At 44.2% G+C, this 26369-nt stretch overlaps 1 annotated feature.

Moving 5' to 3' along the window:
- Nucleotides 19719–22563: an enhancer, noted in NCBI's record as "VISTA enhancer mm979". NCBI's record gives its function as "enhancer in: hindbrain (rhombencephalon)[9/11] | dorsal root ganglion[4/11] | trigeminal V (ganglion, cranial)[3/11]" and the evidence as "EXISTENCE:transgenic organism evidence [ECO:0001131][PMID:17130149]".

Genomic DNA, 26369 nt, shown 5'->3' with positions numbered 1-26369 from the left:
CTTGATCCATCTTTAACAGTTTCCATGTAAAGAGGAAAATGCAGTGGCCAGTGTGCTTTGATTTTTGTGAAAGGGGATGCTGATGCTTGCCAGCTGCCAAGAGTTGCCTTTAACAGATGTAAGATACTCAAGCCACTACATCAGAAAATATTGAAATAAACTAACATGTAAGCAAAAATGTAAGAAGTAAGAATTAGAACATTTTGTCCTTAGAATAAAAGTGCCTCTGTCTTGTGTGTAGCCAGTATTTGAACCTACTCCAGGGATGGTGTTCTAGACACTTGGAGGAAGTGGAGGACACATTCATGAGGAATTACTTGCAAGTGAGTAGTTTAACATTGCAGGTGGCCATGACAGTCTTTTGGAAAGGAAGACAGAAGCAAATCCTTTATGAAAGTTCAGATACGAGCCTGTCACCTTTTTGATGGCTCTGCATTTTATCTCCTGGATTTGCCCTCTCCAGAGACAGCGGAAGTCTGTTTGCTTTGAGTATTTTTGCCTAGAAAATTAGTTGCAACAAGAAGTGAAACGCTGCAGCAAACAGTTTTCCTCTAACCTTTAAGGACTAGCCTTCACACAGAGGAACTGAAGACACCGCTTTGTTCCAACTGGCAACAGATTTCAAAATGTCACAGGCAGCTGGGGAGTGATTCTTTCAAAGTCCCAGGCCTCAAATTACTTGCCAGCCTGAGAGAACAAGGAGAAAGAACCTGGACTTCAGCTGCCACAGGAGAAATGGTTGCCTCCTAAGAACTTCCCTTTAAAAGGGGTCATTCCTCTTTCTGCCCATGATGTTGTAAAACAGATAGCTGGTCCTTGTCCTTGTCTCTTTACACAGCTCCCAAAACTCTCAGACTCTCAAGGGTGATGAATATGTTTTCTATGAGAGTAGATAACTGAAGGCTGGAAGCCTCTGTATTTTTAAGATGGCTGATGAATGGTTTAGCTTAATTTTACCAGCAAGATCAACACAGGAATATTATGAGCACTTTAAGCCCCAACTTTTCACTCCAGAGAAAGAAAAGGAGCCAGAGGAAGGTGGATCACCAAAGGCTAGTGATATCACCAAATGCCAAAGCCAAGTTTGATGGTGATGTCCTCTGGATAGCTGATCTTGTGGAAGTTTCTGGATGGTGACTTACACAAGGAACTACCTGATCCACACAACTGTCTATGCATCTCCAGTGTCTGATTGCTCATCTGTAGACTTTCCAACATCTTCTAGAACAGATGGGTAAATACGTCTCCCTGGTTTCCTTGAGGAGCACATTAGTAGAACTCAAGGAAGGGATTGTGAATCTCTGATTTAGAGCCAGTAGATAAGAAGGACAGTACACAACGAGGACTTTATGGGGGACACTGGGAGGAGGAGAGAGTCCTTGAGGCTGAAGGATTCAACCTGTGGACAGCCTCCAGGTGAGCCAGTCTGGTGTTCATGGGAAACTTGCTTTATTGGTACATGGAGGGAATTCCAGCCATCTGTTGTGAGAAGTACTGCGTTGAGTGGCAGTGTTGGAAGACAGCATTAGAAGCAGAGCAGTTTAGATTAGTGTACCTCTGGTGGACCTCTCTATGTTGACATTCAACTTCAGAATCCATGTTGTACTTAAAAGCATTTCCTGACTCTATCTCTGACTGTTTATGTAGCCAATGTGCTGTGTCGAAAGGGAACGGGCCCAGGAAGATAAGGCTTGTGGAGAACCCTGAAGGAAGCCCTGTACCTAGAGGTGAACATCTTCCATTCCTAAAACCTTAGTGTCTATGCACGTTGTGAAGATGACTCCTTTCGTTTTCCTGGTGTTGTCTGAACACAAACTCAAATAGTCCTTGAGAAAGTGCATACTTCAGGTTCAGAATTCAGCAATGTGAGAACACACAGATGCATGCGTGCATGTGTGCACACGTGCACACACACACTCACACACATCTCACACACACACACACACACACACACACACACACACACACACCCCTTTCCCTAGTTCCTTGGCTCATCTCTTTTATGTTCTCAGTCCTGGCCTATGCGATCTTGCATCTGAGCTAATAAATTAGCTTCCAGGATGGTCTCTCTGCCTAGAGTCTCTCTTCTGGGTTACAAGGACAAGGTGCCCTGCATATTGTATCTGGGGCTCACCGTCTGCTCGCGCACATGTCTTCCCTTTGAATGCTTTTTGCTTTACCTATGATGCTGCTATATGCTCTTTGGTCTGGTACTCACAGCTTCGAGTTGATTGCTCTAAAGTAGCAGAACATCCAAGTTACCCTGTCCACATCATGGGGTTTGCATTCTCTTCCCCTTTCACAGCAGGACATGTGAGCTACTGCCCCTCATCCTTTCTGTTCTTCTTTTTCTCTTCTCTGCCACAGTTTCCACGAACTCTCCCCAAGTGTACCATGCATGGTGCTTTCTCTTCTCTGCGGTATCCGCTCCATTGCTCAGTGTTTAATAAAAGTTGTGCTCTGTGTCATAGGGGTCCTTCTCCTTCTCTGGATAGGGAACTCACTGAAGGACTGTCACTCTCAGCTTGAGACTTCAGAATCACCAGAGTGCTCCCTGGACCAATGCATTTGGGTTAATTAGGAGAGAGAAAGTGGGGAGTGTAAGAACACCACCCTCCCTGATCCAGCCCTCATCTCTCTTGTGATGCCTGTAGCTTGTCTCAGATAATTGCTTGATACTATTTGAATATGGCCTTTGCTGGCTATTTACTCTGTAATGAGTTTTTATTGAGCGTGTGTGTGTGTGTCAGACACCAAGGTGCCATAGTGAATGAAGAATCTCCTAGGTTCATTTTGTTTGTAGAAGCTTTATTTCAATTTGCTCCATGGTCACTTGAGGATGGGCTCATGTTCTGTGGAGCCTAGAATATTACAACTTATGAGCTTTCTTGGGTAAAATAAGATACAAAAGTAGATACCATAAATATTTAAACTGAAAGAAAGGGATACAAGTCCCAGTAATATTGCAAAATGCATAACAATCATATATTATTCAGTCGCCTGTTTGGTTTTGCTTATATTTGTCTCATGTGAGTCTTTTGGTTTTCTTCTCTTCAGTTATCAGTCCTGTAGCATATGCTCATGTAAGGACTGGGAAGACCATTCTGTCTTTCTGATAGCATTATTGATCAAATTGATTCTTCTTTCTTCTTCTTCTTCTTCTTCTTCTTCTTCTTCTTCTTCTTCTTCTTCTTCTTCTTCTTCTTCTTCTTCTTCTTCTTCTTCTTCTTCTTCTTCCTCCTCCTCCTCCTCCTCCTCCTCCTCCTCCTCCTCCTCCTCCTTTCTCCTTCTCCTCCTCCTCCTTTCTCCTTCTCCTCCTCCTCCTCCTCCTCCTCCTCCTCCTCCTCCTTCTCCTTCTCCTTCACCACCATCATCAGCCTATAAAAGGGATCTTTTAGTTTCTCAAGTAGTTATTCAGTTTTTGGGCGCTTGTGAAACTCAAGTCTATATCTGTTGAGGTTTTTCTCCCCTGCAAGGACAGTAAGGATTTGTACACGTTCTCATCGGCTTGTTCATGTCTGAAATGTCTTTGAGCAGGCAACACTGAGCAGCTGTTCTGTCACGGAGACCCTCATTAAGTGGCTTCTCTGGCGTCATCTAGGTTATCATCGCGGCTGTCACTGTGCCAGATTCTCAACCATCATCCCCTCCCCCATTTTGTTTATGGGATGCATCCGTCATTCACTGAAGCATCTCATAATCCCCAGAGCCTGTTCTTTACCACCCTCCAAATGTCTCACTTTGCTTAGCTTGCTTTAGTACTTTTGGTTTAAAAGAACTTTTTAAAAGATTGCTTTGTTTTTGTTCTTTGTTGTAACTTGCTTCTCGGTACCTAAGTATTTTTCTACTGATGGAACTGGTCATTGATAGGTTCTGTCTATATCATGTTATATCATGTCCATATCATGTTATATTATGTCTATATCATGTTCATTTCAAGCTCCATTTTCCCCCTTAGCTTTTTGAAAAATAAATTTAATGGTGGCTGCAATAGTTATCTTGTCTGTGTTCAAATTGAGGCTTGGTAATTTTTCACTCATTTTATTGATACATTCAAAAATTTCAAGTTGCAGGAAGAGTGACATTTTACAAGGTTTATTAAAACAAAACAAAACAAAACAAAACAAAACAAAACAAAACAAAGTAAATAGACTCCGTTGTCCTTACACAAAAGGACCAAAAAGAGGGTTTGCTTATAATTGTTTCCATTGAATCATCAAGTATATTACAAATAAACTTCCATTTTGACTAGTTGCCTATAAGAGCTACCCCCACCCCCTACAATATTAAGCATCTGCTCTCTGGGAATACTCCCACGGCTCCTATTTCAAACCCCATTTCACTCCTGTGTATACATGGGACTGGTGAGGTGGAGAATCTGAGACAACCCTCACTGTAAACTTTCTAGTCAATGTCAACAGGTCATCAGTGAGTGGGTCGGAACATCTTTGGGACCAGTTCCTATGTTAGAGCTACAGACAGAGTGTATAAAGAGACTCCAAGAAGATTAGATTCCCAGTTCAACTCCCCATTGTTACACCACACACAGGGGCTCTGAAGGGACGTCACAGAAAGTGAAGGGACGTCACAGAAAGTGTACCCATGCCCAAGGGCACATGTCTGTCCCACCCTAACCCAGGACAGTGCTTCCTTGAGTGAGATCTCTTGACCAGGATGAGTAGCTTATGAGAATACAGAACTTCAGGCTTCATCCTCCGACTGCTGAGTGAGAACTGAGAAGGCCTGTACTTACTGAAGCAGTGCCAGTACTTATCAGCTCCATCGCTGGAGAACCCTGTTTTAGAATCCACGGCAGCTTGGTAGAGCCCCACCAGCAACTCTGTTTATTTAGCACCCAGTTATTCGTCTCAACCAGACCTTCTCGTGCTGTGCCAACCTTATGGTGTTATGTGTGTACCTCTTCACTTATGAACTGTGTGAACTTTGGGCTCCTTTATCATCTGCATGTGTAACCGCAGAGCCAGATGAAATCCACAACATAGCAGTTGTTAGGTAAACAAGTATACCACAATAATGTAAGTGAAATATCCACAACAAGCTGCTCCTAGTGGTTTTGTTATTGGTTGGTTGTTTTTGGCATAGAATCGCATGCCACCCAGGTTAGCTGTGAACTTTCTATGTAGCTGAGGCGTACTTTGAACTGTTGACACTCCAGTCTCTACTTCTCAAATGCTGGGATCACGTGTGAGAACCACCATGCCCAGTTTAAGATAAACTATTCTCATCAAGGGGTATAGAAAATTAGCTGGGTTTTTTTTGTTTGTTTTTTGTTTGTTTTTGTAATTCTAATTTGTGTTTTCACCTTATTGTCGCCTCCGATTCCAACCAGCAGAAAGGAACGACGACACAGTGTTCTTCTCAGTGCAGTTTATTCAGGAACCTTTCAACATGCATGCATGAATCTCTCTCTAGGGATAGTCTCTTGTGTATATCTCCGCACCCCCAATCGCAATCCCTCATCTAACCTCTCAACCACGCCCCACCAGCCCAGTCCATGTAACAGCAGTCCATTGGCCAGAATCATCACTTGTCATATGGTCCGATCTTGCAGCATGGTGCACCTGCACAGTTCTCACGATGGTCATGGCTTATTTTCAGGTGTATGAGGAAGTCAGGTGCAAGTCATAAGACTTGGCTGCAGTCCCGGGTGCCATCTTGGGACTGCTGCCACACCCACTCCTCACACCTTATCTTATGCAAAAATACTGTAGATATCTGATGGGGGGGCAGTAAATCTATTTTTATTTCATGTGGATCCATGGCCTTCTTCTATAGATAAATGAGAATAAATATTACTTTTTCATAGTTGCAGTGGCTTGTGACTTACCTTTTTGCAGCGTTTAAGCAACTTGCTCATGTATAGCAACATGACCAAAATTAAGTTCTATATACCCCTGCAATACGTATTTCCATTCCATAAGAAAAATGGATAGCTAGAGCCTTGGTTTCTTCTGTCCACCTCTGTGTGTTAACCATGGAGCAAGTACTGGCTCCTGCTGCCTGAAGTTCAATCCTTGAATTGGGAAGCCTGTTTACTGAAACAACTGTTTCACAAACCTGTATTTGCAGAAATAATCTCTGTCTCTCTACCTCTCTGTGCACAAACACCACAGTGTGCTTGAAATAAACACCACAGGTAGGGAAAACAGTGCTGATAACACTACTCGCTCGATAACGCCAAGATGAGAGCCAAATTATTCCACCTACTTAAGTCATTTTTATCCAGCTCATGGAAGGAGGATAATTTAATTTCAGGAGATTGGAAGCATTGATTGAGCTGTGAGTCCCTGAGGCATTTATTAGACAAATGAGACCAATGGAAAAGAAATGTATTTTTCATCTTTAATTTCCATAAAAGATTTATAGCCGAGCTTGGAAGAACTGAGTTTTAAAATGTCACATTTCTACTAAAAGTTGACGCCCACAGAACATTCCATGCAAAGACACAAGTGAGGAACTGACCAAAAGTGGTTTGGGGTTTGAGCTGTATGGATGGCTCAGACCTGCATTCTTTATTGTGAAGCCAAAGGTGCAGAGATGAGGGGCAGCCAAGCCATTTCCCCCCCGCCGCCAATTCAGCCCGCTCAGAGCTTGCAATCTTGCTTAGAGTCATCAGCTTAGAGCCATCAGCGCGGAGTGCAACTGCAGCATGTGTTTTTCTCCGTCAAGATGAAAGAACTTAAAAAATTAAATTCAGTTTTAACAAACGTTTCAATTTGGGATTAGAGGAGATGAGAATAGAAGAGAATTTGTCTCAGTGTGTCAAGCTTTTCCTAGTGTTTAGTAACAAGGAACACACCCAGATTTCCCCTTACTTCCTCCCTAGACCCCGCCAACACTGTTTCTTCCACCCAGATGCCCCAATCCCATGCTCACTCATTTTCCAAAGGCAGATGCATCCTCTCTGAGACTGGGAAATCAGCGAGGCCAGGGAAGAGAAGTTTCCCCTGAGCTGTGCATGCCTAGGGCAGCCGGGGAGGAGACCGCTCATGTCCTCACTCCTCCAGCCCAGTATGGTCGTCCTCCTCACTGCTGCCCGAAGCTGAAAAGGGAGAGAATTCTTGAACTGTGAAGCCACTTAGCTGTGGCTTTCAGTAAGCGTGCCCACCTCCAAGGATCTCAAACGTCCTATGGGTCCATTCACAAGAGCTGAGAAGATGGCAATGAAGATGTGGATTTTCAGAGCAGAAAGAATGAACTTCAACGCTAAGTCACGCCTTTTAGAGGCTGTAACTGGTCCCAGTGGCCCCGTTTCCTTGTTTGGAAATGGCAAATAGTACAGATCTAGTTATAAAAATTCCTAATTCTATAAACATGACATTATGTCTGTCTTATGCTGTTAAAAATATCACCCACTATTTTCTTTTAAATCTATTATTGTAACCCACGGATCAATGGCTTTTTGGCCATCGGATCATTTTTAATTCTTTTCTCTGTTCAACCGTCTTTGGTTCAAGTATAGGTACAACGGCTTATGCCACTAATATGTGACAACGCTTCAGACCCACAGGCTTTCATGGTGACTCTAGGCTCTTTGAGGGCTTCCCTTTGTCGGCCGATGGGAAGAGTGTGACAGATGGGTGACTCCCAGCATCTTGGGACGTCTCTTTCCTCATACGGAGGACATTTTATCCAGATGAAATGATGTAGAATCATTTTCTCTTTCTTTTCTTGTGAACCAGAGACACAAATTCAGCCCAGATAAGGGAGGCAGCTGAGGGAGTCTCACCGCTCCCGGAAGTTGGACTAGAGAGTTCTGTTCTGACTAACAGATCTATCACACAGGGGAGCAGAGAGGAGCCCTAACAATGATGGGCCACCAGGGGGAGCTCCTTGTCAACAGGGGTTAGAAGCAGTTACCATGAGGCCAGAATAGGAATCTCCCAGTATGGCTCACAGAGAGAAGACAAAAAACCCAGCCACTGTTGTGGATGCCAACAAGTGCTTGCTGACAGGAGCCTGATAGAGCTCTCTCCTGAGAGGCTCTGCCAGTGCCTGACAAATACAGAAGTGGATGCTCACTGCCACCCATTGGACTGAGTGAGCATAGGGTCCCCAATGAAAGAGCTAGAGAAAGGCCTAAGGAGCTGAAGGGGTTTGCAGCCCCATAGGAGGAACAACAATATGAACTAACCAGTACCCCCAGAGCTCCCAGGGACTAAGCCACCAACCAAAGAGCACACATGGTGAGACTCATGGCTCCAGCTGCATATGCAGCAGAGGATGGCTCAGTCAGACATCAATCAGAGGAAAGGCCCTTTGTCCTCTGAAGGCTCTTTGCCCCAGTGTGGGGGAATGCCAGGGCCAGGAAGCAGAGTGGGTGGGTTGGTGAGCAGAGGGGTGGGGGAGGGGATGGGGGAGGGTGTTTTTTGGAGGGGAAACCAGGAAAGGGGATAACATTTGAAATGTAAATAAAGAAAATATCCAATAAAAAAAAAGAACGGAGGGGGAAAGTTTTTATGTGTGTATGGTTAAAAAGTTCTCCAAATATACTGAATCATGGATCCCAAATAAAGAGAAAGCCTCAAGCAGTAAACTCCAAAAGAAATTTATGCCACACTATGTTTGGAATTTTAATATTTATTATCATATATTAATAATATTTTCTAATGGGCTTCATTACGTCACTTTTATTCATGTACACAATGTATTTTGATCGATTCACCCTCTCTAGTACCCTCCCTTAGAACTTTGAAAACTAAAGACAAAGAGAGAGAACTCCCCAAAACCACCAGACATGCTCATACTGCCCAATAGGGCCTACAGTTTTAATAACATCTTGATAAAAATCAGAATGTATTCATAGAAATAAATTATTATACAATTTTGATAGAGAAGCAGTCCCTTGGATAGGTAAAAACGACCTCAACAAATAAGAATAAAGAGAGCTGTCTCGTAGTTGGTCGCAGCACATAGCATGGTAATCAAGCCCAGGAGGTATTGGTGGAAGGGCATGCCTACAGAAGAAAGGAACTGAGTGAGGAGATGGAGCCATGCTAACCTGTCTGAGAGTCTTTTGACATGCAACTCAATGAACGAAAGGTTTACAATGGTGTTAGGGAATCAATGGTGTTAGGAACATCTTTCAGTAAAATAGTAAGATATAGCCTAAAATTATTACAAAATGTTAAACTTCTGTAGAAAGTTTGATGAAATCATTGGAGCCTAGGGCTAGACAAACAATTGTTAGAATTGTTAACACAAGCACAATGCAACAGAGAAATACTGGCACATCGCCCATCATCAAAACCAAATCTTTGGCTCCTGAAAGTCTGTACGGGGAAGATAGGAGTATCAGAAATATTTGTAAGCCACATATCTAAAGATGAGTTGGTATCCAAACTGTGCAAAGAACTCTCAAATCCTATTAGAAACTTAGTACAAGACCTGAAGAACAAGTCCACCACGGGGAACCCAGAGCTAAGGAGGTAGCATAGGCTGAGTGCCACCAGCCATTAGCTCCAAAAGTATTAGCTCATGGTGGGCTGTTTAATAGTCAGTCCTAAAATTATCCCAGATGTACTCCGGCAGGTGGATGGTGAAGCATTCTGGGGTAGTACACAGATACTGCAACACTAGTGGGAAACCCAGAAAAGTGCACCAGCAATGCTTGCAGAGTCTTGCAGGAAGATGAATGATTCTACAAAGAAACATTCTCATGGAAAACAACAACAGCAGAACCAGTCACAAGAAGTGGCAGGACATTTATACGATGTCTGTATATATAGCATTTATACGATGTCTATATATATAACATTTATACGATGTCTATCTACAACACTGGCACATTCGTTTATATAGTGTGGCATAATTTCAGGAGTGAAGTAGGGTGGTGGCCACTCTTGGCTTGGGCTAGGGAGGGGTGAGGGAAGGGGTGTACTTAGCAAGGGAACAGAGAGAGGCTATAATGTGTGTGTGTGTGTGTGTGTGTGTAGAGGGATGTTCAGTATTTTAACTGATAAGGTGGAGACAGGGATACCTTGATTGATAAAATATGTGGAAGTCATTCCTTACATATCACACACCCAGAGAACAGTATCTAAAACTAAACAAATCTAAATAAGATGAAGAGATTGTGTGTGGGTTATCACATTATACTATAACTATGAAAAATGCAGCCTTGGGGAAATTAGATAAAATATACTTAAAAGTTCTTAGCTAGTAATTAATCATTGATAAATTAATTATTAGTTAGGAACAATAACCTCTATCGATCATTGCTTATCAGCGCATCTGATTCTCAATTATCTTAGATGGTTTTAATTTTGAAAATAAAACTCCTACCCACCCAGTCTCCAAATTGCTGTGTTTGGGGTCTTCGACAAGATTACAGTTTCTGCAAGGGCAGAATGCCCTGCCTCTCCCCTTTGTCACATCTGAGAGCCATTCTGACAGCTTTCTTGAGATGGTTTTCCCAAGAGAACTTAGGGGATTGCCAGGCCACAGACCTCTGCTGGTCAATATTAAATTGTTCTTTCCAGAAGGCATGGGGTGGGGTGGGGGGAGGGGAGTTCCTCTTTACTTGGCTACATTGTCATTTGATCTCCAGATTTTTGTGGAAGTACAAAGCAGCAATTTAGCAAACTGTGGAATATACCAGAAACCACAAGGGAGGGCAGTCCTTCTGCAGCTCTGCAGGTGTCAGCCTCCTGTGACAACCAGGATGCTACTGGTAGATTCCTATAAGGGAGTGCCAGTATTCATTGAGGGTGTGGGTAGGTATACCAGGCTCTACTGGGAGGTCACAGATCCGAAAGGTTATGGGCAGCACAAATTGTGCTACGCACACACACACACACACACACATGAATCTAAAAGTTGGGTGAGTACGGAAAGAGGGATCTGGGAGGAGTTGGGGGTGAGGAGAATATGATCAGATTACATTGTATGAAATTCTCCAAGAGGTAATAAAAATGAGAAAGAAATGAAATTTACAGACACTGTTGGAGAATCGGGTAAGACATAACTTAGAAACCCTTTTGACAGAGGCTCTGCTTTACTCCAGAGTTCAATGGTGACACAGGTTGAAGCAGTCAGTTAGTCAGGGGGTAGGGCCTCCTTGACTGAGTTTGTCTTTTGCACCTGAATTTCGTGTGACCTGTGAAATCAGTTGGTTGGGCACACAGAGGTCCTGAGGTCCTGAAAAAACTTCTCTTGTGAAGGAACGAAATGGAACTCAGGGCGCACGGAGTGTGCAGCAGTTTGGCTGGAACCGATGCTTCCTCCGGTTGCTCTCAGCAATCCCAGTTGACTTTGGAGATGAGTAGCTACTGAGCACAATGAAGTTCTTGAGCAATGGAGACAGGTGGAGTTTACAGTTGCTGGCAATCTTGATCTGGGAAAGACCTAAGAACAGATGGAGTTGGGTGGAGGAGTTTGCTTTCGTCCAAAGGGAAAATAAAGGATTCTAATACATAAAGAAATGTTTTTCTGTTCTGGAAAACAATCAGGGTTCTCAGTATCTTTTTGGTACATCCAGTGACAGCCATCCCAGGATACTATTTTGGCTCTAGGAAACCAGACGGGCCTGGTGAAGGGCTGAGAGGTGGTGGTGGTAAAAGGGACTCAGACTTTCCCCAGGAAGTGTTAGGAGGGATCTAGTAAAGGGGGCCCTGGAGCTGCTGCTTTCTTAACAGTTCTCCGAGTAGCTGGCTGCATCTGGCGCTGTGAATGTGGGCTAGAGTTTGGTGTCAATATGCTGCATGAATCATAATTAGCATACTGTGCGCTGGAAGCTGCGACCAAGCAGTTCACGAACTTGTGCGCAAAAGTCTCTGAGACTACATTCTGGAAGGAAAGCAGTCATTTGGAACCATGTTCTAAGTGCAAGGATTCCGGGGAAGCCCTTTTTCAAAATGTGTCAGCCACGGTCCCTGTCATCAGAAGTTTACCCGTAGCTGAGAAGATACACCACACACAACATCTGCGCTAACTAAAGAGACAAGGAGGTAGAAAACCTACTCATTGCCTTGTAGCCAATGGACACTGCAGGAGACATGAGGGTCCTCTATCCTCTTCTAGAATGGCCAAAGAGAAACACGGTCTGCAATACAGAAGAATGGAATGATGAAATTGAGAAGAAGGCCTCAAATTGAGATGTCCAGATGGGCAAACTCTTAAAGCTTAGCTGCAAAGGTAAGGGGCCACTCAGGAACGTCACTGGTTACAAGCAACAGAAGCCAGCTTGGTGGCTTCAACTGAATGTGCTATTACTTCTCTTTTGCAATCTGACATCTTTTCTTCTTCTTCTTAGATATTTTCTTTATTTACATTTCAAATGTTATCCCCTTTCCTGGTTTCCCCTCTGAAAACATCCTATCCCATTTCTCCTTCCCTTGCTCACCAACCCACCCACTCCCAATTCCCTGTCCTGGCAGTCCCCTATACTGGGGTATTGGGCCTTCACAGGACCAAGGGCCTCTCCTCCCATTGATGTCCCACAAGGCCATCCTCTGTTACATATGCAGCTGGAGCCATGGGTCCCTCCATGTGTACTCTTTGGTTGGAGGTTTAGTCCCTGGGAGCTCTAGGGGTACTGGTTGGTTCATATTGTTGTTCCTCCTATGGGGCAGCAAACGCCTTCAGCTCCTTGGGTCCTTTATCTAGCTCCTCCGTTGGGGACCCTGTGCTCAGTCCAGTGTTTGGCTGAGAATATCCACCTCTGTAATTGTCAGGCACTGGCAGAGCTTCTCAGGAGAGAGCTCTATCAGGCTCCTGTCAGCAAGCACTTGTGGCATCCACAGTAGTGTCTGGGTTTGGTAACTGTATATGGGATGCATCCCCAGGTGGGGAAGTCTCTGGATGCAACCTGGCATCTTAAGATAGACCCCAGTCCCAATGATCTGTCCTTCTGCCCATCCCTTCTGAGTTCACAGCATTAGATCCTAAAGATTTGAGCTGATTTTCACCAGTTGGCCACTCACTCCAGCTTCGGATGGGAGCAGCGGAGCAGAGGACAAAGGCCTGTGACCTTGGAGCCTGTACCCTCACAGGAAGTGATGTCTACATTCTCCAAGAAATGTGCACTGTGACCCCCCCCCACCCCCCACTAGCCAGTCATGAAGTGACATCAAGGAAAAAACAGAGGCTTTACTCTCAAAGACAAGGAGGCTGGAGGGATATGGGACAGACAAGGAGGCTGGAGGGATATGGGACAGACAAGGAGGCTGGAGGGATATGGGACAGACAAGGAGGCTGGAGGGATATGGGACAGACAAGGAGGCTGGAGGGATATGGGACAGACAAGGAGGCTGGAGGGTTATGGGACAGACAAGGAGGCTGGAGGGATATGGGACAGACAAGGAGGCTGGAGGGATATGGGACAGACAAGGAGGCTGGAGAGATATGGGACAGACAAGGAGGCTGGAGGGATATGGGACAGACAAGGAGGCTGGAGAGATATGGGACAGACAAGGAGGCTGGAGGGATATGGGACAGACAGGGGTGTACAAAGCATGTTGGGAGGCTGGAATTTGATTGGGACTGAAGTCTGCTATGGTTTCAAAATGTGACCAGTCAATTGTTTGTTCATTCTTTAAAATTTAACTGAATTTTATTTGCGTGTGTATGTGTGTGTATGTATGCGTGTGCACATGTGCATGTCAGAGTAGTGTGAGAGTTCTTTCTTTCCATCATGTGGGTCCCAGAAGTTGAACTCACTCATCAACTTAGCAGCAGGCACCCTTGCCTTCTGAACCATCTTGCCTGCCATTATTGACTAATTATTGCCATAATTATTCATCAATTCTTTTGCAGATTTACTTGTTTTTGAAAGGTATGGAGAGCCACTGGATACAATGAATTGATCAGAAGCTATGAATGGCTACCACCACACCTTCCCACTTTGGGCTTGAACCTTGCCCGGAAGATGGCTGGTTTACGCCAGCTCTAGTCGCTGTCCTCCACAGCCGCAGAAACCATGGGCAAGGGCACTTCTGTACCTCATGGAGCCTGATGCAGCAGCCAGGGTTTGCTGATGCTTAGATCGCTTCCTCAGCTTTGATAGGCTTGGACACTTGTAAATTACCCTGTGAGTAAACGTATTTCTTGGGTCTCTGAGCTGCTGTGACATGGCCTTGGTTTTCACGTGCTTCCACCTGGCCAGCTCATTGTTACCAACCCTGCTCTGCTGCAGACAGTGGCTTCTGCCTGCAGAATGGCCAGCCCCATCCCTGAGGTACCAGGGTGGCGTGCGTGTTATATTCTTCACTTCTCTTGATTGTGGTGGTAATTAGCTACTCTTGTCTTACAGCCAGACTCTGTCCCTTCAACTGCATGAGCCACACTTGCACTCCCTATCCTGAATTATCACTTCCCTTTAATGGCCACAGAAGTTACTGTAATCTCCGTTTTGGTAAACGTGTCTCCTTTCTCGTGGTAGACATTTCTCTCCCTGAGATCCTTTAGTGTCTCTGGAATATGGACTCCAACCGTTACATTGTGTAGTGAAAGGTTTTGCATCGTGTAGGCATTTCTGGTATACAAGAAAGACAAATAGCTATTCTCTCATCCCTCAAGTCTACTTTGATGGAAAACAGGTGCTAGTTTCTGTATGAGAGCCCAAGAGGTTCCTGAGTAAGCAAACATTATTAGAAGGCTAATAGAGGCGGGCTCCACACTCTATCCAGTCTGCCACACCCTTCTGTCTAATTTCTTATCTGTTCTGGAATTCTAGAGCAAAGCACTGTTGGACCTGGATGCTTCTAACTCACTGCGAAGCACACATCCATTGATTTGTGTCAACTTTGGAAGCCCTGTGCCAGCCAGATCCACCCTGATGTCTTTTGCCCTCACATCTACTCCAGCTTCAAATACTTCTGAGGTTTTCTTTTGGATTTTCTTAGGTTTCAAACCCCAAACCATTGCTCCAATTCAAATTTCATAGCTCAGCAATTGCATTAAATCCTTGTTAGTCTTCTTTCTCGATCCCTATGATTTCTCCCTTTTTAACAAGATTTATTTTCTATACAACGCCTGAAGCAGTTTTTAAATGATTTTTAAAAAAAAACGATTTTAATGAAGTGATAACAAATTTTTAAATGATTTTCAACACTGATCTGTAAAGCCCATCACTGGTTTCTCTCTCCCCACCCCAGATTTATTTATTTATTTGGCTATTCTATCTCATTCGGTCCGAAGTTTGTTTATTTGTTTCTGCTTTATTCATTTATTTTGGTGATAGAGATTGGAAGCAGGTCTCACACATGCCAAGCTCATTCCCTGGCACTGACGCCAATGTCTTGTCTGTTTGTCTCTCTGCAGAACCTCTTGCCCCATCCTGTCTGCATATTGCTTGCTCTTTCCTTTGTTTCTCTGTGTGTCCGGCTTTTCCCTTGGCCCTCTTCATTCAGGGTTCTCTTCAATCCAGTTTATCTGGAAAGACCATGTCGGAGAATTCTACCAACGAGAGACAACTTCTATTTCTTGGCCTCCACACATGTGTGGCATTTGTAGAATAATTATGTGTTTGTTGATATGTGATCAAGTATGCAAGTCTGTTAACTTTGCTCCCATGTGTCCGTGCTTTGGCAGGTTGTGGACATTTAAAAAATTTCCCCTTTACCTTCAGTCTCATGTGCTTGGCTCAACACACTGGATCTAGGCTCAAAGGCTGGCAGTAGTTCAGTGTTTGAATGAATGTTGTGGATGGATGCTTGCAAGGTTTGACTCCCTTGTCTTTGTGGTTCTCAACCTTCCTAATGCTGCAACCCTTTAATACAGATTCTCACATTGTGGTGAACCCCAACCATAAAATTATTTTTGTTGCTACTTCACAACTGTTATTTTGCTACTGTTATGAAATATGATGTAAACATTTGTGTTTTCTAATGGTCTTAGGTGGTCCCTGTAAAAGGGTCAATTAAGCCCCAAGGGGTTGCAACCCACAGGTTGAGAACCGCTGGCCTAGCCCTTCCCACCCACACTTCATTCTGCTTCCTTTGTGAGTTATATCAGTGGTGTTTGTTTGTGGGTTCAATTAACTTTACACAGAGAAAAGATCCCTCACATGGCCGTCTACTTCTTCCCCCCTGTTATGGATTGAGTGTTTGCATCCTTCAGAAATTTATGTGCTGGAGTCTTCACTCTCCTTAAAGGGAAGCCCTTTAGAAGGTGATACAAATCCAGAGATTGGAGTCCTCTGTGAATATTGCTAGTGTGCTTACTAAACAGACCCCATAGAGTAGTCTGCATCCCAGAAGAGGGTCTTCATTTGAACTTAGCCATGCTTGTACATGCCAACAGTATGAGAAGTAAAATTCTGTTGTTTGTGGCGCCAGATTTGTTATTTTGCATTGCGGTAATAAAATGCTCGACAGAGGCAATATAGAGAAGAAGGAACTGGTGTGTTTTGTGACTTTAGAGGGCACAGCATCACAGAGAGAAGGCACAGCAGTGTCAGTAGCTCAGTCTGTGATGCATGGGTTTCTTCACATGGTTCAAACCAGGAGGCAGAGAGTACAGAGCAGAGCCAGAGGCAGGCAGAGCCTTCAAGGACCAACAACAGTACTCCCTTGCAGCTAACTTCCATGTCCCAAAGGTTCCACAACCTCCCAAACAGAACTACCACTTGAGGATGAGGTATTTAAACACAGGAGACTGTGGGGACATTTCAAATTCAAATGTGGTAGGAACTCTGTGGTACTTTGTTATTGAGCCCAAAGTAGCTGAGATCTCTCAGATCAACCTTCTGGAAGTAAGGTGTCCTAGCCGCCTGTGCAACAGAATGTGTGGTACTCAGAATAAACCCGTTATCAGTTTAGAGACACTTGGTTATAAATGTATGGTGGTAGATTAGTAAAATGGCTTCCATCAATAGCACATATTAAAATTAAAAGGAGCAAGAAAGATAAAAGAATGTTGTGTTAAGATAGGATCCATTATGCTTTAGAAATTCACACATCCCAGCATCTTAAAGGTCTAAGGGAAGCATTCCATAGCTGCTCCATGATGGGTAATTTTCAGAGTAAATCTCTGCCAAGTGGTAACTCCACAACCCAAGATACTACTACCATGAAGTCCTCTCTTCTTCACTAGCCTCATCATTGGGAAGGAAGGGAGAAGCTCTTATTTGCTTTGGTTCAAAAGGGACATCCATCATTCCCATTCATAGTGTGTTGCTTTGGACAAGACATATAGCCTTGCTTACCTCTAAGAGAGTGGATATTTAGCAGAGAGCATATGTGTCCAGATACAGCTTCTCTCCAGTTGACAGGGATTTCAAGGTTATCCAGCAATCGCAATGGTCTGAAGCTATATGTTCTAGACAGCCTTCCAGAAAGTGTCTGTGCTCTCAATAGCCCAGCCCCCAAATAACTGCACTTACATGAACTTCTGATAGAAAATGATGGTTAATTCTAGATGTGGTCACGCATGACTGTAATCCCAGGATTCTGGAGACAAAGGCAGGAGGATCAGGTGTTTGAGGTTGGCTTGTTCTATATAGCAAGACACTGTCTAAAAAAATGCTGAATAAAGAGAATCATAATTAATTGTTGCTCAATCAGCTTCTCCCTCCATGAATAAATCATGCCTCTTAGCACTGACATCCATTGCTTCACCCTGACAGCAAAAATGCTGTCATTTCATCCTCACCATAAGTTTGTATAGATAATGAATGTTCTATGAGAAAGAGGGATGTAGGGAAGTCTTTTCCTACTTGTGATGGAAAATTTTCTTATTGAGTTTTATGTACAACAACCTAAAATTTGTATATGTGATTGACAATGTTGAATTTTACATATAAGATAACCGACAAGGATGCATATATATCATTAAGACAAGTGTACAACTCCCTGTGATTTATAGCTCCACATTATAGTGTTCTCTGCCCTATTTCCAGATTCCACTCTATATTTGAAAAATTATTTAATGATATACTTTCAGATATATGAATAACTACTCATATTGCTACTTCCCATTTCTTAATTTCTTCCTCTTTAATGATTGAGTCTACGTATTCAATTTCTATTGTGGAACATGCAGAGTTAGATCTCAAATCCCACCAATCCTTATGCTCATTCTCCCAACTGCTCTGTCAAGGTAATAAAATTTCTCAGAATTTTCTTAAGTTAATATTCAACATTTATATAATTATGACCACAGGAAGGGTTCACAGCAAAGCCAGATATTGGACTATGATTATGTTTGCTTTACTGTATGACTTTGTGCTTTCTCTGGAGTCTGTTATTGAGTTAGTCTTAAATTTGTATCACCTTCCTCTAGCTTTCTTTACCACCATCAGTAATTCATTCCTACGTCCTGGAAACTATTCTTCTGGGATATTTATTCATTTCATTTGTATCTTCTAGGAGAGAGTCTTCAGAAGGTCCCATGCCTCATTCTTCTACATTCTTCTTTCATCATCAGGCCTGAAAGCCTGCCTACTATACTCCGCAGAGCACTTTGTCAATCACTCTCTTTAGGTACTCCCGTTAAAGGCAGTCACAGTTTTTGTTTGTTTTTGGTTTTTTAGAGATCACACCTCCTTTTAAATAAAAAAAGGTGACTTATTTATTGTATTTTATGTGTATGAGTGTTTTGCCTGCATGTCTCTGTGTTCATCAAGTGCTTGCCTGGGGTCAGCAGCGGTCCTAGGAGGGCATCAGCTCCCCTAGAAGTGGAGTTCCAGATGTTTCTGAGCCATCATGTGGGTGCCGGGAATGGTACCCAGGTCCTCTGAGAGAACAGCAAGTTCTCTTAACCACTGAGCCATCTCTCCAGCCTTAACAGGATTTTAAACTTTGGAAACATACACCATTAGGTTTCTGGCAGGGCATTTCCAGGCAAGTGTCAGGAATTGCTGCTCAGTGATATCATGGACCCTTGGAGCTCCTGAACAGCAGCGGAGAGGCACAGGGAATGGCCTCCCACAAGCATTGACTCCTGAAGGCAGCTACAGAGGTGTGTGTGTTTGATTACAATTTCTAGAAATACCTTTTTCCCAATTTGTTTTCTCTTCTTGTAACAACTCAGTGACCCATGCTAAGTCTCCTTCACTTCGAAATAACGTCCGTTTTCTTGGTTGCTAACTCAGTAGACATGTTTCCCCATTTGATGAAGGAGACTTCCCCTGTATGGAATAGTGAACTCCAGCTGCTGTAAATGAGACTATCCAAGGAACTTTGCTCAACGCATGAGCCCTGTCTTTGGTTTAAGCTCTGCTGTTGTCCCTTTGGAATTATTAAAGACTTATTGTTGAGAGAGTTTTGCTCTGGAGCCCAGGCTGGCCTTAAATGAGCTAACCCTCTTTTTTGGTTTGCTGAGAGTAGGATTTATGCACAGGCATGCCAAGCCTTCTGGAAGACTTTTTAAGACAAAGGATCCCATTTGATCGATATCAGTTTGCCTCGATCCCCTCAAGTTGTGGAGCTCATCTTGTTTTTCTCTTTTCTTGGATAAAAATTGGTCAATCTTTTTTTTTTTTTTTTGCCTTTTATTGGAATTTCTGGGAAGCTTATGTGAAATGTTACATTTTTCAATCTTTCATTGTTACTAGCATTTAAAACTTTTAAAAATCCCCTTTCTGTCTTCTTACTATTCCCTTTCTTGTGTATACAATATGTATTCACATATATAGTCATATATATATTTATTCTTGTACACACACACATATATAAAATGCATTCAGTATTTTTATCCATTCTTCTGAGAATGCTAGTAGCCATTCTTTCTGTACATTTTCTTAGGGGCTTCTTCTTCCCCACCCCTGTTTACTTGCAGGCAGTAGTTTGTGTTGCAGGTAAAAGCAGATACACAGGGTTTGCAAAAGATGAAAGGTTTTTTTTGTTTTGTTTTGTTTTGTGTTTTTGTTTTCTTGTTTTTCCTCCTCCGAAGTAAGAGAGAATAAAAGGCCAGGCAGTGACACAACTACTTTAAGGTAGAAGAGGCAACATTGAGGAGCAAGAGTGTCTGGAAAGTGGGAGGATCTGCTTCTGAACTAGCCAAGTATTGTACAGACACAAAGCTAAAGAGGAGAAGAAACTGAGAAGATCTGCAGTGCAGGAATCAACGCCGGCTCACCATCAAGCGGCACTGCGGTCTCACCTGAACCTTCAATGTGCAGCCAGCCCACTCAGCGACCTCAGGCCACCCTTTCTTCTTAGCCTTGGGTGGGACGAGGGGCAAGGCAGAATGGTGCTTGCTGTCAGTTGTTGGCTAGAGCTAAGGTGAGGGGCAAAGTGTTGAGGGATGCTGAGGACAGAAGTACAGAGGAGCAAGGGAGCTGGCTTTTCTATCCAGATCTGGTAAAGCAAAGAACAGAGGAGTGACTAAGGGAGCCAGGGAGATGCCTCTGAAGATGGGACCCTATGCTTATAGGCAGTGTGAAGCCTGTTCCTTAGTCTTGAAGGAATGGAAACTCAGAAGAATGCAAGCGGGCTCTGAACACACAGATGATTCTGCAGTTGAATTCCGGAGGGAGAAACACCTCGGGGAGGGGCTGTCAAGTGAACAACTTAGACGGACCCAGGAAAGATCACATAAGGAGTCCTGCTTCAAGACTGTCAAAGCCATTGGGTCTTTTAGGTTTAAATTCAATTCTGCAATGGGGTGAAATGTAAGGTATTAGTTTTAGGAAGGACCCTTGCTTACTTGGTGATTCACCTGTGAATAACAGCAAAACCCCAAATCCGAGAAACAATGCATCAGGCAATACTAGATCCGCAGCCAGCCAGCATCCCGCCCCTCAAGAAAAAAATTGCAGACCATGACATCATTCCTCTGGTCTCCCCACACCTGCTCGAGTCCCTCGATGATACCACCAGATGGCGATGTTGGCCTAAGTTGTAGTACATTCTCTAGTCCTGGGAAAGCCTGACCTGAATATAAAACTTCCCTAATCACCACATTTGATTCCCCAGCAGAACAGCACAAAAAAACCTACTGCGGATTCCAAAGAGGCCAACATGGCATCTCACTACATTGCGTGGTCCGCAGACCAGACATCGGTGCATATTAAAGTGTGATTGCAAGAAAACAACTTTAAAATTCAGAGTCCAGGAGTGGCCCCCCGCTCCCCCGCCTCCCGCGCCTAGTCTCGCTTTGCGCTCCCTACCCCCACCCACGGTCCAGCAATCTCGGACGTGAGGCTTTTCTGCAGCCGCAGCGGCATGGCTGGCAGTGTGGCGCGGAGGTGGCAAGCTCTAGGGACCCACGCAGCGTCTGTCTGTGCAGTGCCCAGATGGCAGGGGCTGGAGAGGCCTCCAGAAACCTGCAACTCAGTAGCATTTCCCCAACTGGATCTCTGTCATCCTCCCAGGCCACCCCAGCTCAAGAGAACCTACCCCATCCAGAACTTCAGGAGGCAGCTTGGGGCCAGCAAAGGTGGGAGGTGGTGGCATGAAAGTAAGGTCTAGTTAGGATGACCAGTCTCCAGGGTTAGAAGTTTTATAGCTTACAGGGCTTCCACGATCCCAGGTGCCCACCCAATTGGTATTGCTTCCACTAGTAGGTCGCGCCTTGTGTAGGACAGTGTATGATGGGCAAGATGGACCGCAGGCGCCTGCTAGAGAGTGACACTCTGGCTCCCAGTAGCTTGCACCAAAAGGTCCGATGACTGTCTCTGGTCCCCAGCAGTCAAACCTCGGTGGTACTTCTAGGCCTCATAGGCGCGTGCTCATGGCGCACGCACAAAGCCCAGCGGTGCAGTGCTCCCCGGCAGGCCTGGGCTGGCCCCCTCGAAGCGACCAGACGGTGTCTCACAGCGGGCTTGTCCCCGCCGAGGTCATCTGCTAGGCGCAGCTGGGCCGCGGAAAGTAAGAAGCTGATGAATTTTTCATCGCGATTCCCTTGGCTGTCGATCTGAAGGCAGTTTCTGGGGCAGCAGCCTTTAAGGACCTGTCTGTGCCAAGGGCAGCCCCTCCCCCACCGCTCTAATTACTGATAGACAGGAGAAGCTGGTCCCAGGTCCCCTCCTGCTCCTCCAGGGCGTGTCCTGGTCCCTCTGGCTTTGTTTGATTTCTGAGCATTGGGCGAGTGGGAAAGGAGGGATGAGGAAGAGCGCCTGTCTAGTTTAATAGCATGTGTAGACAACCTGCCTGGAAAAAGGAACACAGAGGTGCTCAGCTCTGACCTCCAGGAGTTTGCAGGGATCTGCGGGGATAAACTCACAAAATGGAGATGAAAGAGTCTAATGTGGGCCAAGGGCCGGGCTAGTGGGGCTGTGAGTGAGACCGGGGCTCAGGGAGAGACATGGGGAAGGGATAAGTTGAAAGGAAAGGACTCCAACACCCGGGCACAGGAAGGGGCAGAATGAGGGCGGGTCTAACTTTGCGCTCTCGAGGGGACCAGAGGCACACAGGTGCAAGGTGTGGACCTGGATCTACCCAACACATAGGTAGGCCTATCACAGGTCAGAAACCGGCCTTTTCTTGAAAATATGATACAGATATATCAGGAGAAGTCACTATTAGATAAGAACACTGAGGGGCTTTTTGTTCCTGAGTGGGGGAGGGGATGGGGAGGGTGGGAAAGGGTGGGGGAGCGTGGGGGAGGGCTGTGCCAGGTTTTTTTTTTTTTTTTTTGTCACACGGATTGTTTTTGCATAAATGTAAGTTAAAAATACACACTTACATACCATGCACACTGTTGTGTATGGAGATGGTCTCTAGAAATAGTTTTGTTTGTTTGTTTGTTTGTTTAAAAAGGTAATGCAGGTATTTCTAAATTTTGGTGAAATAAACAAAAGAATTCACCCAGAGTCACAATCTTTGTATATGTCCTTATTTTTTCCTTATCTTATTTATTTTTTCTGTGCAGACCTCGTTTCATTGAGACCATTTTTTGTAAGCGCAGTCATTCAATAAATGCTAATAAATAAGAGACCATAGCAGGAACATTCCCTTAATCTCTAAGTAGAGCTGGGCATGGTGGCTCCTGACTGAAATGCCTGCACCTGGAAGGTGGAGGGCGGAGAAGGAGGCTAAAGGCAGTGCTCTAGGCAGGGCTGAGCTCTGTGGAGTTAGAGGTGGAGTTCCGGACCTGGCAGAGCTGGGTGTGACTCTGCTTGAAGAAAGGAAAAGGTGGAAACATCTCAAGGTGCCTGAAGAGGCTTCTCATCTCACCTCCCAACGCTGAGCTGAATCGGAAACAGCTGGTGACAAGGAAGTTGTGGGGCCCAGCATTCCTAGCATCCTCCTCGCCCCCTCCCAGAGTCACCCCGCCCCCCCGCCCCCCCCCTCACATACTCACACCCTTACCAACCTCTTCCTCAGTGGTAGCTGCGGTTCTAGGACTGAGCAATTCCTCTCTACCTTCTATTCTGAAAACCTGTGCAGAGACTGGTAGCTTATCAAATGCGTTCTCATTGCTTTGCTCCTAGGTTTAATTGAATTAATTTTAACACCTGTTATACCTGCTACAAAGATCAAAAAACTGAGCCTCCATTAGAGTTTTCCTCTGAAACATTAAGTGGCCAAATTAAAGATAGAGCAAAGCTACAGGTTTGTTTTTTTTTTTTTTTTTTTTTTTTTTTTTTTTTTTTTTTAAGAAAAGGTGTTATTTGTGAACCGTGAATGTTTGCTGTTTGTTAAATTAGCTTTCACATTTAAAGCCACCAGAAAGACATTTTTATCAAATAAGAGAATGTGCCACCTGCTTTATTTCTTGGGGGAAAAACAGAGAGGGAGGGCTTCCATTTCTGGCTCTGAAGGAGGAGAGCAGAAAAAAGCCTTGTACTAAAAAACCAACGGCTGAATTAAAAAAGTATGAACTAGTAGCTTGAGAGCATCAAAGATGCAATCGAAGATGCGGGACTCTAGAGGGACCAGAATGGCATAGGAGGGCAATGCAGCCAAGTGAGTCCTTTAGAGCTCCTCTTGTGTCATGGGAGCATTTGTTGAGCCATGCAACGGCCTCTGGGGTATAGAATCAAAACAGAGTGACAGTTCCTTGCTTGTCTCCGTCAAAAAAATTGGAGTTCAGGATGCAAGGTTGCCAGGACTTGATGGACCATAAACACATCGAGATGGGAACCAAAGAAAATGGAGTCAGTATGCATTTTTTTTCTCCAAACCATTTCTCAGTCTTTAAGCTGTGCACGTGAAGAGTGAGATGCCAAGAAGCCAAATAAACACAGCTGTCAAGAGGCTTAAAAGCTAAGCCAAGATGCTGGCGTGCTTATAGTTCTGGGAAGGCAGAGCTTATAGTTCTGGCTGCTAAGGGGGAGGAGCCTTATGAAACCCTCATTGTCAGGTGAGTCCTGAAAACCAGTCCATAGGAGTAAGCAAACACAGGATAGTAGCTCTCATATGATATGCAACGTGGGCTGCAAGAGCCTCCACTCTGGCTGGGACACACCCGCACCTGCACACGCACACTCACAACTATCTCCTAGTGTTATATATCCTCCAGCTTTCCTGGAGGAAGATGATGTATTCTAATACCACAGAAGGTATTATATTTAACCCATTGTATTAATACCAGACGAATAATCCAGAGGGTCAGAGGTTCTGGCTGGTGAGGTGAAACAGGAGGGTAGTTTCCTGCCCTGTCAGGAAAAGGGTGGTGCTTCCATGGCCAATCATAAGATCTAGCTCTCGAAACTGATGTGGCCCAAATGTGAGGGAGAGCTGGACCAAGGCATTTAAAAAACTGGCCAGAAAGATCTAAGTAGAAGAGATGCTGGAGTCCATCCTTCCATGTGACTCTGCAAGGAAACTTGCCCGTCCTAGAGGATGAGGTTATTTCAGTCAAGGGCTCGTCACTGCCTTGCATCCTTTGGAAGATGGTTTGGCAACTTCTCACAAAGCCAAGCATGTTCTCACCACCCAACAGACAAACTCTTCAGGAGGTTTGGACCCAAAGATGGTAAAAGCTGAAGCTCATACAATAAACCAGCATCAGACCATTGATGCTATCAGCAGGTTTATTCTGGCCTGCTCAAGCGTGGAAGCAGTTAAGTTGCTCATCAAGAAGTGAATGGATAAAATGTAGCAAGTAAAGGTAATGGCGTTACTCAGTGGTGAGAGGGACTGAGTTAAGAAGTCATACAAAGACATAAAGAAAACTTAAACAAGTCAAAGAAGCCCGTCTGAAAGGTCTCCAGACAGACGACATGATTCTAAATATATAAAACTCTGGACAAGGCAAAAGTATGGGTACAGAGAAAAGGACAGAGGGTACTTAGGGTTAAAAGAGACAAGGGTGGTGGTGGTAAATAAGCAAAGCACAGAGAATTTTTCTGGGCATTGCAGTTACTCTGTGATGTGGTGCCAGGTGTTGAATCAAGTCAAAGTCTGTAGAACACACAACACTAAGAATCTGTAAACCCACTGGTGTTCTTTTACTCTGGTGGCGTGTTGATAAAGTACATGTTGATACACAAACAGGAACCACATCCTTGGCTTCTTGAATTAAACGTTAACCTATGCCTTCCTTTCACATTTCCTGTGAACCTAAAACTACTCTTCTAAAAAAAAAAATCCTCTTTGTGGCTCATCTGTTAGAAAAATCCAACCAAAGCCTTGCCAGAAGTATCTGTGAGGCACGCAGAAAATGCCCACGAGGGTCCAGCTGTATTTCTGGCACAGAGATAGTCTTGTTGTTTGGGTGACATTTTCCCCCAATGTTCTCTTCCCTACCCTGATCTGGGAGGGGTCAAAGGCAGTAGCAGGCAAGGTGTAGTGAAAAGAAAATGCTGGAGGAAGAGGAACAGAAAGCTTTCTGAAGTGTGATTGTGTTTGTAACCAAATAGCAGTGGACTGAGATATCATGACAAGTGTCTGCCTAAGGGCCCCAGGCACCTCACAAAAAGCAGACACAAACCATTCAGGTCAGGGGATCCCTCAGCAAGCCTCTCTAAATTCCCACAACACAATTTCAATTAAATATAAACCCCAAATTAATGTGTCAACACTCAAAAAAGGTGAGCCATAGCTGGTGAGATTAGACTAGAAATGGCTTTTCGTAACTCGATACTCCAGAGAGAAGATGGGAATTATCCATGAAGCCCTGTGATAAGAGCCTACAATCCCAGCCATGAGAAGGCTAAGGTAGAGAGATTGCTGTAAACTCCAGGTCAGCGTAGACTACAGGTGAAGACGTATCTCATACAAAACAAAACAGAACAGAACAAAACAACAGAAAACAAACAAAAGACACAACATATCACATTTCAGGAAAAAAAAAAGAATCACCAAAATGAGTGACAAAATAAGAGACTATTATCAATGACTTAAAACGATTTGAAAAATAGATAATGTAAGCAAAACTTCTGGAAAAGTACGAGACACTGAATGAAGATTTTTTTTTTTGAATGTCACATCTTTCACAAATTATGAAGAGTCTCCATGAATGAGAGGAGCCCCAGGAGTTGTTATCCACATACAGCAAGAAGTTAGAAAAATCACAGA

Source organism: Mus musculus, chromosome 13 (assembly GCF_000001635.26).
Source record: "Mus musculus strain C57BL/6J chromosome 13, GRCm38.p6 C57BL/6J".
Classification (NCBI taxonomy): Eukaryota; Metazoa; Chordata; class Mammalia; order Rodentia; family Muridae; genus Mus; species Mus musculus.
Note: the sequence above shows the minus strand (reverse complement) of the source record. Positions and strands in the feature narration are given on the sequence as shown.